The sequence below is a fragment of the Doryrhamphus excisus genome, linkage group LG23 (genome assembly GCF_037039965.1).
Source record: "Doryrhamphus excisus strain RoL-2023G ecotype Guam linkage group LG23, RoL_Dexc_Guam_v1.1, whole genome shotgun sequence".
In the NCBI taxonomy this organism is placed as follows: Eukaryota; Metazoa; Chordata; class Actinopteri; order Syngnathiformes; family Syngnathidae; genus Doryrhamphus; species Doryrhamphus excisus.
In genome coordinates this window covers 6,118,074-6,136,170 of record NC_136379.1, presented here as the reverse complement: position 1 = coordinate 6,136,170, position 18,097 = coordinate 6,118,074, and the positions used below count along the sequence as shown (strand labels likewise).

The 18,097-nt window shown below is 40.2% G+C and overlaps 1 protein-coding gene across 1 annotated transcript in view; it reads left to right on the top strand.

Moving 5' to 3' along the window:
* pdgfc (platelet derived growth factor c) overlaps window positions 1-18,097 on the top strand; it is a 45,978-nt gene that overhangs the window by 11,376 nt on the left and 16,505 nt on the right. The gene's annotated exons all lie outside the window — the stretch shown is intronic.

The following is an 18,097-nucleotide window of genomic DNA, read 5'->3' as shown; positions in this document are numbered from 1 at the left end:
ATTGCCTAGGCTAATTTTAGACAGCGGTGGCGGCATGGCGAGTGAGTGAGAGAGAGAAAGAGAGTAGGCCATGCGTGAACAGCTGCATACATTTGACACCTCAGGGCAGATGTGATACGAACCCAGAGCTTCCGCGGTGGGAATTAGGACACAACCAAGACATGTCATGGACTCACTTAAAACACTGTCATGTGTGAATCAATGCCGACTGTTTAAAGCTCATCTATTATGCATACAGTAAGTGACTTATTAATGATGGTCGATCTGGAATACGTGTCCTCAGAGACCATTTATGTGCAGCAAACATGAGACGAATATGTGTAAAAAAAAAAAAAAGCAGGCTTCACTACACATCTTTAGTTGCCGCCTCCCGTTGGCTTTGTCTTTTTCTCTTGTGAATTTAATGTTGTTCGCTTACACCAATGATAGCTCAATAATATAATATAGAGTAATAATGATAATATTAGCGGCACGGCGGTCTAGTGGTTAGCGTGCAGACCTCACAGCTAGGAGACCAGGGTTCAATTCCCACCCTCGGCCATCTCTGTGTGGAGATTGCATGTTCTCCCCGTGCATTCCAAAAACATGCTAGGTTAATTGGTGAGTCCAAATTGTCCATAGGTATGAATGTGAGTGTGAATGGTTGTTTGTCTATATGTGCCCTGTGATTGGCTGGCGACCAGTCCAGGGTGTACCCCGCCTCTCGCCCGAAGACAGCTGGGATAGGTTCCAGCACCCCCCGTGACCCTTGTGAGGAAAAAGCGGTAGAAAATGAATGAATAATAATATTATAATTGTTTGTATATTATATTATAATTATTAATATATATAATTATAATAATATATCAGTAAATGTGACATATATGAGGCTCTACTTATGATCAAATTGTGAACAGCAGGTGCTACCAGGTACCATTTCTAATCATTTGGTTAGCCATGCATTATTTTTATTTTTATTTTTATTTTTATTTTTATTTTTATTTTTATTTTTATTTTTATTTTTATTTTTATTTTTATTTTTATTTTTATTTTTATTTTTATTTTTATTTTTATTTTTATTTTTATTTTTATTTTTATTTTTATTTTTATTTTTATTTTTATTTTTATTTTTATTTTTATTTTTATTTTTTGTGTCCCGTCCAGCCATTGGGGCAGATAGTATTGTTGATCTAAATGCCCTTACATGCTAAACAGATTTGCTCTGTGCCCATAGTCTCCTCTTGGATCTAATGGTTTCATACATGCAGAATCACTACAAATGGTTGCTGATGCTTATTAGTTTAATAGCTGGATATCCCACTCAAGTGTGCCACTAAAAAAAAATTATGATGGTAGAAGGGCTTGTAAAGACATGCATGGCAGCACAAAGGTAAACCAATGAGATAAACCATAGAGACATTTTTATTATGATTCATAACCACATCTGTGGAGTGTTTATTTAATCACTCATCATCCTTTTAACTTGGACAAGCTCCTTCTTGTCTATCATATCTACTTTTCTTCACGACTACCAATATGTTCAGCTTTTTTATATAACGATATATATAAAAAAAATGCACCTGTCCGGGTAATCAAGGAATTATGTCACCTAACACATGGCGAGACTTGATACACACGACAGTCACCCAATCCTACACACTATTTAAAGTATTACGGCTATCCCAAAGAGGTTTTCACCGCGGGATGGATATGCTCCACGTTAGACTGGGAACACCCCACTCCTCTACCTCCCCGTGGGAGAGTATCGATGTCTATGACAGAATAGACGGAAAAGGCAGTATTAGCGAAGTGCAGTAGTCTGGTTTTAATAAAATACAACTTAATGGACAACTTGGTTTCCTGCTATGAACTGTGAACTATGAACCAGATGAAGAAGACCTTCTTGGAAAGTGTTTGGAAAAAGGCCACAATGATTGGATGAAGGTTAAGTGGGTTCTATTGATTAGATACCAATCATAATTGCTGGTTAAACTACCATGGATCTTTGATAACAATTTTATAGTTTTGATTAATTCATTCATTTTCTACCGCTTTTCTTCACGAGGGTCGCTGGAGCCTACCCCAGTTGTCTTCGGGCGAGAGGCGGGGTACACCCTGGACTGGTCGCCAGCCAATCACAGGGCACATATAGACAAACAACCATTCACACTCACATTCATACCTATGGACAATTTGGAGTCGTTAATTAACCTAGCATGTTTTTGGAATGTGGGAGGAAACCGGAGTACCCGGAGAAAACCCACGCATGCACGGGGAGAACATGCCGAGGGTGGAATTGAACCCTGGTCTCCAAGCTGTGAGGTCTGCGTGCTAACCACTCGTCCGCCGTGCAGACGAGTTTTGATTCTTTATTTATAAATCAAAGCCAAAAAATAATCTGTTTACAACCTTCTCAACACATGTATTCACATTATAGAGCTCTCCAGACATGAAGTAACACCCCTATAGTCACCTTGACACTCGTATTGCCCTATTTAGTAGACATAATAAGAGAAAATAAGACATATACGACATAATATAGACTCACACAATCAGTGTTAACAATCAGCCTTATATATAGTATATATTTTACTTCATTTGGCCAATGCTTAAAAATGAAAACAATAAGCTGTATTCAAACAACAGGATTTATTAATTAATGTATTTTTGAAAAAACATGACTCGTGCTGGATTTTTATTACTATTTATTGTTTTGGGGGCTTATTTAAAAAAATATACACATTGTTCTTCTTTTTAATAATGTTTATGTTGGTCTCAATTCTTGTCCTATATGCTATTATTTGTAATGTTTTGCTAACAGGTGTCAGTCAAATCAATCAAATGCCAGCAAACGCATCACACTCGACGACTCGTATTAAATTGGATTCCGGTTGCGGTTTCTTTCGGGTTGGGTCGCTTTTATTACTGAGGTGTGCAAAAGCCGAGTGGCTCTTTTAGCGGCTGAGGCGTAGCACATTCGTTAAAGGCAGTCGAGCGGCAAAGACGCAGGCAAGTTCCAAAATGATCTCACAACGCAAACATGTTTCATTGGGAGATATCAGACACGCTTTAACGTGGAAGTAATGACAGGATGTGGATGTCAAACCCAATACCAGCTGGTACTGCTGGATGCTAGAAGCTTTTGTGTGTATATTATATGACTAAACTAAAATAATGTAAAATAATATAGTTGGCACTACTTGCTTGTTAGCACTACTTGCGTCTCCCACCTCCCCAAAAACACCATCATAAGTCAGTGGATTAGCACCATCACCAGTTAGCAAAGTTAGTTTACATTTAACTGTGGTTAACTTATTTTTACACCTGTATCACAATTAAGAATGTTACGTTGTTACTTCAGACATTCCCGTTATATATTCGACCAGGGTTAATTTCTCTTTACACTTACGACAGTTAAAAATGTGTCCTAAAACATTGCCCACATACAGTTTACTGGGGTTTACTTCTTTTTACACTTTTAGACAGTTAGGAATGTTACTTTGTTATTCAGAAACAGTACATATGTGCATTTTACTGTGATTAACTTCTCTTTACACTTGTACAACAGTTAAAATTGTTACCTAAAACATTGCCCTCATACGGTTTACCAGGGTTTACTTCTTTTTACACTTTTAGGAATGTTACTTTGTTACTTAGAAACAATGCCTATACACACTTTACTGTGATTAACTTCTTTTTACACTTTTACTCTTGTACAACAGTTAAAAATGTAACCAAAGACATTGCCGACACGTGCTTTCCCAGAATTAACTCCTTTTTACACTTTTCGACAGTTAGGAATGTTACTTTATTACTTAGAAACAATGACTATATATACGTATTTTACTGTGATTAACTTCTTTTTACACTTGTATGACAGTTAAAAATGTTACCTAAAACATTGCCCACATACGGTTACCAGAATTAACTCCTTTTTATACTTTTAGACAGTTGGGAATGCTACTTTGTTACTTAGAAACAATGACTATATATATTTTACTGTGATTAACTTATTTTCACACATGTACAACAGTTACAAATGTTACCGAAAACATTGTGGACATGCGGTTTACCAGGGTTAACTTCTTTTTACACTTTTGGACAGTTAGGAATGTTACTTTGTTACTTGGAAACAATTACTATATATATATATATTTTACTGTGATTAACTTCTTTTTACACTTGTACGACAGTTAAAAATGTTACCTAAAATATTGCCAACATGCAGTTTACCAGGGTTAACTTCTTTTTATACTTTTAGACAGTTAGGAATGTTACTTTGTTACATGGAAACAATGACTATATATATTTTACTGTGATTAACTTCTTTTTACACTTGTACGACAGTTAAAAATGTTACCTAAAACATTGCCGACATGCGGTTTACCAGGGTTAACTTCTTTTTATACTTTTGGACAGTTAGGAATGTTACTTTGTTACATGGAAACAATGACTATATATATTTTACTGTGATTAACTTCTTTTTACACTTGTACGACAGTTAAAAATGTTACCTAAAACATTGCCAACATGCAGTTTACCAGGGTTAACTTCTTTTTATACTTTTAGACAGTTAGGAATGTTACTTTGTTACATGGAAACAATGACTATATATATTTTACTGTGATTAACTTCTTTTTACACTTGTACGACAGTTAAAAATGTTACCTAAAACATTGCCGACATGCGGTTTACCAGGGTTAACTTCTTTTTATACTTTTAGACAGTTAGGAATGTTACTTTGTTACATGGAAACAATGACTATATATATTTTACTGTGATTAACTTCTTTTTACACTTGTACGACAGTTAAAAATGTTACCTAAAACATTGCCGACATGCGGTTTACCAGGGTTAACTTCTTTTTATACTTTTAGACAGTTAGGAATGTTACTTTGTTACATGGAAACAATGACTATATATATTTTACTGTGATTAACTTCTTTTTACACTTGTACGACAGTTAAAAATGTTACCTAAAACATTGCCAACATGCAGTTTACCAGGGTTAACTTCTTTTTATACTTTTAGACAGTTAGGAATGTTACTTTGTTACATGGAAACAATGACTATATATATTTTACTGTGATTAACTTCTTTTTACACTTGTACGACAGTTAAAAATGTTACCTAAAACATTGCCAACATGCAGTTTACCAGGGTTAACTTCTTTTTATACTTTTAGACAGTTAGGAATGTTACTTTGTTACATGGAAACAATGACTATATATATTTTACTGTGATTAACTTCTTTTTACACTTGTACGACAGTTAAAAATGTTACCTAAAACATTGCCGACATGTGGTTTACCAGGGTTAACTTCTTTTTACACTTTTGGACAGTTAGGAATGTTACTTTGTTACTGTTGGCATGACCCAGGACTGATGGTAGTGCTCACCTTTTCTTTTGTGGACAAACTCTGGACACAATGGCCGGTAGCGATGGGGTTGTCTTTTGAAAAATGGCCGGGATTGAACGCGTTAATGTGTCATTCTCAAAACTTTTCCTGTAAGCAGAGTATTTCTATCTGTATTATTTCCTCCTGGGAGAATTTGACTTGGGAAATCTGAACCACCTCAAGCTCAAGCAGGATTGTGTTGAGACTTTAAAACGTTCATCCAGGTCCCAACTTGTTGTCTCTGTTTGTGTGCCCAGATGTCAGAGAGTTTGCAGCAGAGGCCTGGCATGTTTTGCGGTTGTTTTTGGCATCCACGCTGGAAAGCGGTGCAAGTGTGCGGTCGTGCACTGGGGGCCAATTTGTCAGGGAGGAATCCTGCTAACCGAGCGCTCAGAGCTGTCAGCTCGGATCCCGTTTGCATTTCGGTGGGCTAATGAGTGAGAAGACGGGCCGGGCTTGCGGAGGACTGGAGCAGGCCTGCTTGTGTTTAAGCACTCAAGTCCTCCTGGGTAAATCCAGCCTGGAGGCAGTAGACTTTCATTAGCCGTACTCGGGCACCAAAGGCTTCTGTGGGTTTGGTGGGGCCGCGCTCGTTAAACGTCCACAGTGACCCACTTCTCCGCTTCCATTTGAATCACAAGCGGAGATGATTGCTTTTAAGGTTAATTTGCATTACTGACACGATGTCATATTCCAATGATGGATATCTCATGTGATCCTGGAATCCTTTCCATTGCTTCTCAAAGTGATGAGTTATCGCTTTACCTTGATGTTACTATCATTAGCCCACTTAAGGGAACTTTGCTCGATTGAATACAAGCATTTATTCACTTTTTTTTGGTGATGTGATCAGCACATTCCCAGTGGGAATGTTGAAAAAAAATTCCTTTTTTTTTTACTCATATAAACAAGAGAGTGAAAGTCCTCCAGCAGCCATTAAACACCTTTTATGATCTTTGCAGACAGTAAATATTCACGCAGCTGCCATGTAATTACCCAATGACTAATGCATTGCTTGATTCTCCAAACCAAAGCCTGACTCAGCAGCACTTTAAATATTAATATCATAGAGATTCGATATTTCCTCGCCGAATTTCATCATTCACGTTCCTGAGCTAAGCTAATTAGCATACATACGAGGGAAGTGGTTGTCGGTGATGGATGACACGTTGGTTCGTGATCAGTCAGCTCCTGAGTGGAGATGAGGACAAGCGTGAAGCTCATTAAGCTTTACTTCATAAATCAGCGGTGTTCAAAGTTGGGCCCGGAGGCCATTTGTAGCCCGTGGCGGTTGGTTTTTTGAAACATCATTTAAATAATAAAAAAAACGAAAAATTATCAGTAGTGTTGAAAGAATGAAGTCAAAATATGAAGAGGAAAAAAATCGTTTATACAACTTAACTTACTTGAGACGTAGTATTTATAAAGAGGTGATGATGTAACTCTACAATAGAAGACATCATGTTTGATGCCGTTTTAAGCCGACCACCGCCTCGTCCATTGATCTCACGCTGTTAGCAACACTCATTCATTCGCTTCACTTGGTTTTCCACAGTAGCGGCAAGATGGGCGCAATGTTGTTTGGCAGTGGCGGCGGCGTGCCGGACATTAAGCGTACACTACACACTGTATGTCTTATGCCAGGCGTCTCAAACTTAAAAAAAACGCATTTATTAAAAACAGAAAAATATACAAACTTTTTCAGTGCTTTGGTTCTGATTTTCTACAATAAAAGCTCTGATAAAACATTCCACTGTTCTCAAATATCTTAATTTTTATTTTTCTGCACAAAATAAGATGAAAAATAAATAAACAAATCAAGAATAAAGAAAATCAATCAAATCAGTAATAAATCAGTAATAAATAAATAAATATAATAATAATAATAAAACGGCAAATAATAAAAACTTAAGAAACCACATATAGTTGGTGGGTAGACAAATGATTTTTTTCAGATTAAAATGAACAAAGCATTATTAGAGCCCTGTAGACATGACAAAACACGACTATAGTCACATTTATACTCTTTTTATTTACAACATATTGCGCAACTGCAGGGTCTTGAGACACATGCTAACTCGCAAACTAGAGAGCTAGCGACCTAAACTGTAGCCTTCAAGTTATTTCCTTTAAACTTAAATAGCCAAAAACTTACCACTTCCACACGGATAGGGAGGATAACTATTAACAGTTATTTAACCTTTAACATGAACATTAATCAAACGTAATAATTTTTTCTGGGTACATGATACCATACAGCATCCATATCAAACTTGCGCGGGTTGCACTAACATTAAACTTTCAGATCAAGGCGGGGGCCTCAAACTAGTGGGCCGCGTGTTTGAGACCCCTGTCTTATGCCTTATAATGCAGAAATTACAATATTATATTTGCAGAAAATAATCTGCTTCCAAGTAGAAGACTCATTACAAGCAATGCATTTCTACACTGTGATGATGATGATGACATGTTGGCAGCGGCGACGTAGCACGAGTGCTAACACGTCAAACATCCTCTTGATAAAACCCATCAGCGGCACAATGTGATGAGGTTGTTTAAAAAAAAAAAATCAAAAGAGAGAGAGCCGGCTTTGAACAGAAGCTGAAAAAATGTGCCAACAGGTGTGCTCGGAAGACAAAGCGCTCCACTAAAGTTTGGCCGCAAGAGGCAGAAAGTGAAAGATGGACTTTGACAAACACGAACGCGCATGAAAGACGCGTCTCGTTAGCTGGCAGCCGTCCTGGATGAGTCCTCATTAGGTAGATGCAGCTGTGAGGAGAAAGTGGGGGAGGAAGGAGACGAAGAGGAGGGCTTAACACCTTCTCTCCTGACGGCTTGGCATTTACTCCTCTTCAGCAGCACTTCATGCTGGGAAGAACGAATCGGAAAGATGACGCGGCAGTGGAATAATTATGGAATCATGGGAGTAGATTGCATGCTTTGCTTAAATTCATACTTTGCATCAATATTTTGGTCGTATTCCAATAATTGTCCAGGCAGTGAGGGTGTTTAGATTCCAGGGTATCACTGTACTTGATGAAGACAAAAGTTTTATTATTTTGTTTTAAATGTTATTTTTGTATGTACAATATATTTAGTACTAAAATAGCAGACATATTTCAAATTTCAGCCTTGTTTTATGTGAAAAATCTAACATTTTTCCCCTCATAAGCTTATACAGAGCTGCACGGCGGATGAGTGGTTAGCGCGCAGACCTCACAGCTAGGAGACCAGGGTTCAATTCCACCCTCGGCCATCTCTGTGTGGAGTTTGCATGTTCTCCCCGTGCATGCGTGGGACATCAATTATATCCAAACAGAGAGTGTTCCACCATGACACTTTACAACCTTTAGGACAGGCATAGTGACATAGGACTTCAGAAGATTTTCCACCAGCTGCTTATAATTATCTGTCTTGTAGTTTCTGCTAGCGATTTGTGAAATTTCTCAACATGCATGCATTTTTTTTCCACTAGTCCACTACCAAAAGAGAGATTTTTTGCAAATAAATACAAACATTTTGTGAATTGTGATCGCGTGGTTAGCGCGCAGACCTCACAGCTAGGAGACCCGGGTTCAATTCCACCCTCGGCCATCTCTGTGTGGAGTTTGCATGTTCTCCCTGTGCATGCGTGGGTTTTTTCCGGGTACTCCGGTTTCCTCCCACATTCCAGGTTAATTAGCGACTCCAAATTGTCCATAGGTATGAATGTGAGTGTGAATGGTTGTTTGTCTATATGTGCCCCGTGATTGGCTGGCCACCAGTCCAGGGTGTACCCCGCCTCAGACCCAAAGACAGCTGGTATAGGCTCCAGCACCCCTGTGACCCTTGTGAAGATAAGCGGTAGAAAATGAATGACTGAATTAATATATTTTAGTACTAATAGTACTAATAGTACTTTTCCCCTTATAAGCTTACACAGTATAATGTAATACTCCTGTGCATATTTTGCAGATTTTGATGCGATTTTGATGCGCTTAATTTTTTCGAATGCCAATTAAAAAAAACATGCTACTGGCCAAAAATGGCCCCCGTGCCACAATTTGGACACAGTTATTCTCCAGGAAGTGACTGATGTTGACACCAAACTCTACCAAGCATGCCCTTCATGGCGCTTGCTTTGTGCCCTGGCCACAGAAAATAGCCTTCTCCTAAATTGGAAGCATATAATTGACCAAAATATCCTGCTAAGATGAATAATTAAGATTCTCCATCCAATGAATGGATGTTTTGTTTTGTTTTTTAAAAAAAAGCTCTTCTGCAAAATGAGCTGCAATCATCCTCGTCTCCTCAGCAGAACTTTGATCAAGGTCTTCTAATGTCTGCTTCTGCTACTGGCAGCTCCCAGTCCGGCCCAGCCACAAATCCAACTGCAATTTTCTCTCCATGCGCAAGCCGTCCAGCTCACAGATGTGACTACAAAGACAGCGGCTCCGTCCACAGCTGTGGACAAAGACATTGGAATGAGATGCATTTCATCCCTTGTCTCCATAGGGACCTCTTTTAACTTGATGTGGAATAGACTACATTTCATTTCATACGGACTCTAAAGACCGACACAGAAGCTGGTCATGTGACAGCTTTGAAATTTTTGACTTGACAATTTTTTGGAAAATATCTCCTATAAATCGAATTTTATTTGGTCTGATGTTGTTGTGGGCCAGAAGCACCAAAGTTGGCACATAAAATAGAAAATATTCACGAGGTACACCTGCACAATATACTAGGATAGAATAAGTATTATTGTTGGATTTTCAAGATTTTATTTCACTATGGGGAATATGAAAACAGTGTGATTTTCATTCATTCATTCATTTTCTACCACTTTTTCCTCACGAGGGTCGCGGGGGGTGCTGGAGCCTATCCCAGCTGTCTTTGGGCGAGAGTACACCCTGGACTGGTGGCCAGCCAATCACAGGGCACGTATAGACAAACAACCATTCACACTCACATTCATACCTATGGACAATTTGGAGTGTGGAGTGTTTTTGGAATGTGGGAGGAAACCGGAATACCCGGAGAAAACCCACGCATGCACGGGGAGAACATGCAAACTCCACACAGAGATGGCCGAGGGTGGAATTGAACCTGGGTCTCCTAGCTGTGAGGTCTGCGCGCTAACCACTAGACCGCCATGCCGCCCACAGTGTGATTTTTTTTTAATTTAAAGTTGAATACCTATTTAAATTATGTGGAACTTAATTTGGAGTCGCCAATTAACCTAACTTGCATGTATTTTGGAATGTGGGAGGAAACCGGAGTACCTGAAGAACCCCCCCCCCCCCACATAAGTGGCAAAACAAAGATTAATAAACAAAACATGCACCATTAAGCTATGTAAATACAATAATAAACTTATAATTCAATGAATACCATAAAAAAATACCATTAGTATTTTTCTATAGAAAATCTTCAGGCTCTCACACACACAGAGCGACACTGGATGCCACACAACAAGTGTGGCCGCTAATTAGAGGCTTGCACAAATCACTGCGGGCACGGAACTGAGGAAGAAGGGTGGGTGGCACTTGTGGTAGCGAGTTTCAGTCCGGGGACGGTCCAAAACCCGGTGGAAAAGGATCATACATTTAACATACAGTGTCAAATAGAGACATTCCATATGATGTGCAGATGTTTGCATCTCTTTGCTACTTGGGTATGTTGATTTTTTCGGGGGGGTTGAGAGACCACCCCCACCTTAAAGACATTAGTTCTGCCTTACTTGCTTATTACATGTGTCAATAAAACCACACATTTAAGAATACACTGCAAAAAACAAGCAACATTAACACAAAGTTTCTTATTGCTGCCCTCAGTCTCCGCTTGGATAAAATGCATGCACCTTATGTATGTGTGTGGTACAGAAATAGATAAATTAATTTAAATAATTTGTATAATATTTGGCTGCACGGCGGTCGAGTGGTTAGCGCGCAGACCTCACAGCTCGGAGACCAGGGTTCAATTCCACCCTCGGCCATCTCTGTGTGGAGTTTGCATGTTCTCCCCATGCATGCGTGGGTTTTCTCCGGGTACTCCGGTTTTCCCACATTCCAAAAACATGCTAGGTTAATTGGCGACTCCAAATTGTCCATAGGTATGAATGTGAGTGTGAATGGTTGTTTGTCTATATGTGCCCTGTGATTGGCTGGCCACCAGTCCAGGGTGTACCCCGCCTCTCGCCCGAAGACAGCTGGGATAGGCTCTAGCATCCCCCGCGACCCTTGTAAGGAAAAGCGGTAGAAAATTAATATTTTTTTTTATTGAAAATATTTTTGTTTATTTATTTTTCTACATAGTATTTTTCAGAAAAATAATTAGAAATGTTTGCTTTTAATTGGATATTTTTATTGACCTACAGGTTTGTTACAATAGCGCCCAATGAACTCTGCCCGGTAACAAGAGGCTTCTTGTGTATCATGTGACTGGGAATAAAAATCCAAGCAATTCTACTTTGCTGTTGTGCTACCATTGTAATTCTATAGTCAAATTATGTAATGAATCCCAGATGTTTTTACTCTCACAATGTAAGCTGTACTTTTGTATGCTACCTAACTATTAAAAAAAAAAAAAAAAAAAACGCTACTCGGCGAGAGTCCGACAGCGTTCTGCCATGTGCCTGACAGATGAACTTGCCGCACAACTGGACTGCAGATGGCCAAATTAATTTTTAATGCTACGAAAGATTCCCGTGGCGTGTTTCTCAGCCGTGCACGGGCAGCGGAATGAAGCTTAAAACAATAAATTACGGCTAAGCAGGCTGGGAATTTACTGCACCTGCAGGTACCGCTGCTGCGTCCTAACAGGCAACAGATGTGAGCTTAAAACTTCTAAATAACGCCAAAAAAAGATTGTTGGGTACACTTTCTTGTTTGCTCACACAAGGGTTCATGTTCTTTTTTTGGTGTGTAATTCAAATTATTATCGATAATAAGGATGCTAACTGTTAGCATGTTAGCATTCTAGATATTTTATTCATGTCTGAATCTAAATTCATGGCATGAATCCTGGCACATTCCGTACTTAGTGCTTTCTAGTTAGGTGTTAGCATTCTGACAGTTAGCATGTTAGCATTTTAGGTATTTTACTTATGTTTAAATGTAAATACATACGTACATGGCATGATGCAGGGACACTCACCTGGACACGTTCTGTACTTAGTGCTTTCTAGTTAGGTGTTAGCATTCTGACAGTTAGCATGTTACCATTTTAGGTATTTTACTTATGTCTAATTGTAAATACATACGTGCATGGCATGATGTAGGGACACTCGCCAGAACACGTTCCGTACTTAATGCTTTCTAGTTAGGTGTTAGCATTCTAACAGTTAGCATGTTACCATTTTAGGTATTTTACTTATGTCTAATTGTAAATACATACGTACATGGCATGATGTAGGGACACTCGCCTGGACACGTTCTGTACTTAGTGCTTTCTAGTTAGGTGTTAGCATTCTGACAGTTAGCATGTTACCATTTTAGGTATTTTACTTATGTCTAATTGTAAATACATACGTACATGGCATGATGTAGGGACACTCGCCTGGACACGTTCCGTACTTAGTGCTTTCTAGTTAGGTGTTAGCATTCTGACAGTTAGCATGTTACCATTTTAGGTATTTTACTTATGTTTAAACGTAAATACATACGTACATGGCATGATTTAGGGACACTCGCCTGGACACGTTCCGTACTTAGTGCTTTCTAGTTTGGTGTTAGCATTTTGACAGTTAGCATGTTACCATTTTAGGTATTTTACTTATGTCTAAATGTAAATATATACATACATGCCATCATGTAGGGACACTCTGGACATGTTGCGTACTTAATGCTATCGAGTTAGGTGTTAGCATTCTGACAGTTAGCATGTTACTAATTTAGGTATTTTACTTATGTCTAAATGTAAATACATACGTACATGGCATGATGTAGGGACACTCGTCTGGACATGTTCTGTATTTAGTGCTTTCTAGTTAGGTGTTAGCATTCTGACAGTTAGCATGTTACCATTTTAGGTATTTTACTTATGTCTAAATGTAAATACATGGCATGATGTAGGGACACTCACCTGGACACGTTCCATACTTAGTGCTATCTGGTTAGCATTTTAACTGTTAGCATGTTAGCGGTCTACCCAAGTTCCTCTTGTGTAAATGTATATAACATAAATAGCATGATGTAGGGACACTAAAGCCCATTCTGTACTTTGTAGTTCTAGTCCAATGTTAGCATTTTAACTGTTAGCATTAGAGCTATTTTACACATGTCTCAATGTAAATAATTACATGACATAATTTAATAACACAGGGACACTGTAGAATCGCCTTGGCAGTTTTTGTACTTTGGCTAGCTTGATAAGAGCTAGCATGCTAACTGTTAGCATTTTAAGAATTTTACTCATGTCTAAATGTAAATACATAATGGGACGTAAGGTAACTGTGGAGCTGCCTTGGGACTTGGGCATCCCTAGTTATCATGCAACCTACCTGTCATATTCATTCATGCCAATGTTATATTGGGTCGGGGTCCACTGAGCCCCCCCCAAACTTGCATATGTGCTCCATTCTTGTTTTGGCAAGCGAAAGGTTAATGTTTAACAGCATGAATGGAACGTGCGAACAAAGCACAATGGCCGCACTGTATGGCAGCCAGCCTATTTATCCATGCTCACTTCCTCCCTTAATAGCCGCTTCTATGCTTTCCTCACCGGGAGTAGTGGTGAGGGACGGGGGGGGGGAAGTAGGTCAAGGAAAAGTCATGTTTGAGGTAATTCACTCCAGGGGGACGACGGCTCTGATCATTAGATGACATGGCGGCTTGACCCCAGAAGTGAGGTCATTTTCAAGTCGCATGGTAACACGCCTAGCGGGATAGGAGGGCAGTGAAAAGACACATTGTTTATAGAAACATGAAGGACAATGCTTGCTTTTTTAGTGCCTCCTAAAGTGGGTAAGAATGACATCATCATTGACTGGACTTACCCTTTTAGTAACAAAACATGCAGCCTGATGTGTTGGAGGTGCGGTTGTCGGAAAACTACCATGCGGCCCCGTGTCAGCTTCGCAGAGTACATGTTAGAAGTCTTGTTTCCATCAATGAACCGCATCTCCCCCTGTTCTGGCAGCACTCGTGCAGCCCCAAACCTAAAAAATGGCTTTGTGTTCATTTGTTTTCCGTGAATAATAAATCCATAGTGCCCTCCAAAGTTATTAGGAGGTCAATTTCTTTATTGTTGCTGTTTTTTTTATAGACTGAAAACATTTGGGTTTCACAACAATAAACAAATAAGCAACATTTTAGCTTTTATTTGCAGGTATTTGCATCTGGATCAGATGAACGACTTTAAAGATGGTCTCAGAAATATTGAGCATGTGAGTGACCGGGTGTGTGTTGTTGCATTGGTTATTCAATCAATAAATAGTGTCTATATTGGGTAGAATATATTGGGATCCAAAAAATTGCACTTTTTTGTGTTGTTTTTCAACCAAAAGTGGTAATGGAAGGCTGCACGGTGGACGAGTGGTTAGCATGCAAGCCTCACAGCTAAGAGACCCGAGTTCAATTCCACCCTCTGCCATCTCTGTGTGGAGTTTGCATGTTCTCCTCGTGCATGGGTTTTTTCCGAGTACTCCCAAAACACTCCAAAAACATGCTAGATTAATTGGCGACTCCAAATTGTCCATAGGTATGAATGTGAGTGTGAATGGTTGTTTGTCTATATGTGCCCTGTGATTGGCTGGCCACCAGTCCAGGGTGTACCTCGCCTGTCCCCTGAAGTCAGCTGGGATAGGCTCCAGCACCCCCCGCGACCCTCGTGAGGATAAGCGGCATAGAAAATAAATGAAAATGAATGATACATCTAAGCTGCATGGACGAGTGGTTAGCACGCAGGCCTCACGGCTAGGAGACCCGAGTGCGATTCCACCCTCGGCCATCTCAGGTGGAGTTTGCATGTTCTCCCCGTGCATGAGTGGGTACTCCGGTTTCCTCTCACATTCCAAAAACATGCTAGGTTAATTAGCGACTCCAAATTGTCCATAGGTATGAATGTGAGTATGAATGGTTGTTTGTCTATATGTGCCCTGTGAGGGCGACCCTTGTTAGGATAAGCGGTAGAAAATGAATGAATGAAAGTGGTAAAGGGGTAACTATTAGCCAAAATGTGTTCTTAGCTTGCATCAACTGCTCTTTCGGGGGCTGAGAGGGGCGGGGGACCATCCCAAAACCTTCACCATAGAAAAATGCAATTTTTCTGACTTTTGGAGAGCACTATATACTGTGACGCAAGCTGTATGCTGACCATCTCTTAGAGTATCATTGGAAAGTGACGGTTGTTTATCAGATGTGTGAAAATAATGCCCGAAGGTGACCTGTATGTAGAACGCCAATCAAAATGAATAAGTTTCTTGTGTCGATATCGTGGCAGTTGAAGATGCGGTGATTGCCCTGTCCTTAATTGAAGTCCTAAAACATATTTCAGTCAGCGTTACATTCATTTCATTCCATCATTGTTTTCCTAATAGTTTTTCTATCAGCGCTCACCACATCACCGTCCATCTGGAGAATCCCATTTTCTCCCTCAGCGATAACGTCAGCCGTGGCTGAGGAAAACGTAGCGTAATTAAAAACATGCCTCCCTTGGCCAAGCAGCTGTAGTGGAAGACAAAGTGTCAGCTTGTAGCCTCCTGAGCCAGCAACAGTTAATTAAACACTCCTCGCCGCTACTTGCATAACGCGCCCGCCGTGGACGGAGATAAGACCTCCTCCAAGAAAATATGGCGAGGCAAGAGGAGCCAGCATGTTGGCTCGATGCACGCGATAGTGCTTTAATTGGATCCAGACGAAAGGGACTAGCAGAAGAAATGAGGGATTATGTCTCACTTCAATGCCGGCATGTTCCGCGAGAGGTGTCATTTAGCAGAAAGCATCTTATTTACCGACAGTGTGAGCTCCCGGCCAAGTGCGGTCATGAAAGATCCTTTTCATGGAGAAGTCGTGCTCGGGTTTTTGTTTTTCTTGAGAACGGGCACAGCATCCTTCAGTGGTGTCCCACCTGGATTGCTACCAAACCCACATGAAAAGTGGCACATGCAATCCAATACATGCAAGTATTTTCTCTTCTTCTTCCTCTAATGTTTACCTACTTTATTATTATTTGAAGTATGAGGTGAGGTTTGAATGAGCCAAAGATTCAAAGGTCTTAGCTCAGCAGTGGAACCCACTTATCTTGTCACCACTTGGACATCGACATAAGCGATTGTTGGCATAACCGAAACTAACCCCTTTGCTTTCCTGGATTTTTTTGGTCAAAAACGCCTGAAATAGTCAAAGAAAATGTAAGCTGTTATTGAACCACTTGGAGTAGAGGCATGGTTAGCTTTGGGCTCCTTTGAAAGCTGAATTTTTATCCCCATCAGTCAGAATCTAAGTGGGAATGACAAAGTAATAGGAATTGGAATTCTCTAAAAAAAACAATTAATTGTAAGGTTTTGCCTTCAAAGTAAATAACTTGGTGGTATGTGCTGGAAAACACAATGTGGCCATAGTTCAATTCTTACCATCCGTCCATCCATCCACTTTCTTCCGCTTATCCAGATCCAGGTCAGCAGACTTCAGCCCAGACTTTCCCAGTCTCCGTAATCCCTCCAGCATTTCCGAGGTCTTCCCCGAGGCTTCTACCAAACTGGGCATGCCCATAACACCTATCCAAGGAGGCGTCCAGGACACATCCAGACTAGATGCTCTATGCACGCCTTCCCTCAATTGTGAACAAGATATACTTGAACCGAGATACTTGAAGTGTACCACCTGGGTCAAGATCTCACTCCCAATCCAAGAGGAATGGTTAGCTTTGGGCTCTTTTGAAAGCTGATCTTTTATCCCCATCAGTCAGAATCTAAGTGGGAATGACAGAGTAATAGGAATTGGAATTCTCCAAAAAAACTATTAATTGTAGGTTTGCCTTATTTTTTATTTTTTTTTAGAAAATGTGCCTTCAAAGTAAATAGCTTTGTGGTATGCACTGGAAAACACAATGTGGCCATAGTTCAAGTTCTTACCATCCATCCGTCCATCCATTTTCTTCCACTTATCCAGATCCGGGTCACGGGTCAGCAGACTTCAGCCCGGACTTTCCCAGTCTCCGTAATCTCTCCAGCATTTCCGAGGTCTTCCCTGAGTCCTCTTCCCAACTGGGCATGCCCATAACACCTATCCAAAGAGGCGTCCAGGAGGCATCCGGACTAGATGCTCTATGCACGCCTTCCCTCAATTATGAACAAGATATACTTGAACCAAGATACTTAAACTGTACCACCTGGGTCAAGATCTCACTCCCAATCCAAAGAGAACCATGGCTTCAGATTTTGAAGGGCTGAGTCTATTCCCAGAATCTTCACTTCCGGCTTTGTACAGCCCCGGTAAACACAGACGGTCACATCTTGTTGAGGCTATCAGGACCCCATCATCTGCAAATAGCAACCAAATCCTTAGGACCCCAAATTGGACTCGGCTATGCATAGAAATTCTGTCCATAAATATTTTGAACAGAAAAGTGATAAAGGTCAGCATTGGCGAAGGCCAACGTTCATCTGGAACCTTTTTGGCTAATGTTGGCAATACGGACCAGGCTCCTGTTCTGGTTGTACAAGGACCGAATGGCACGAAGCAACGTGCCCCCAATCCGGTACTCCCAAACCACAAGGGACACAGTCAAAGTTCCGA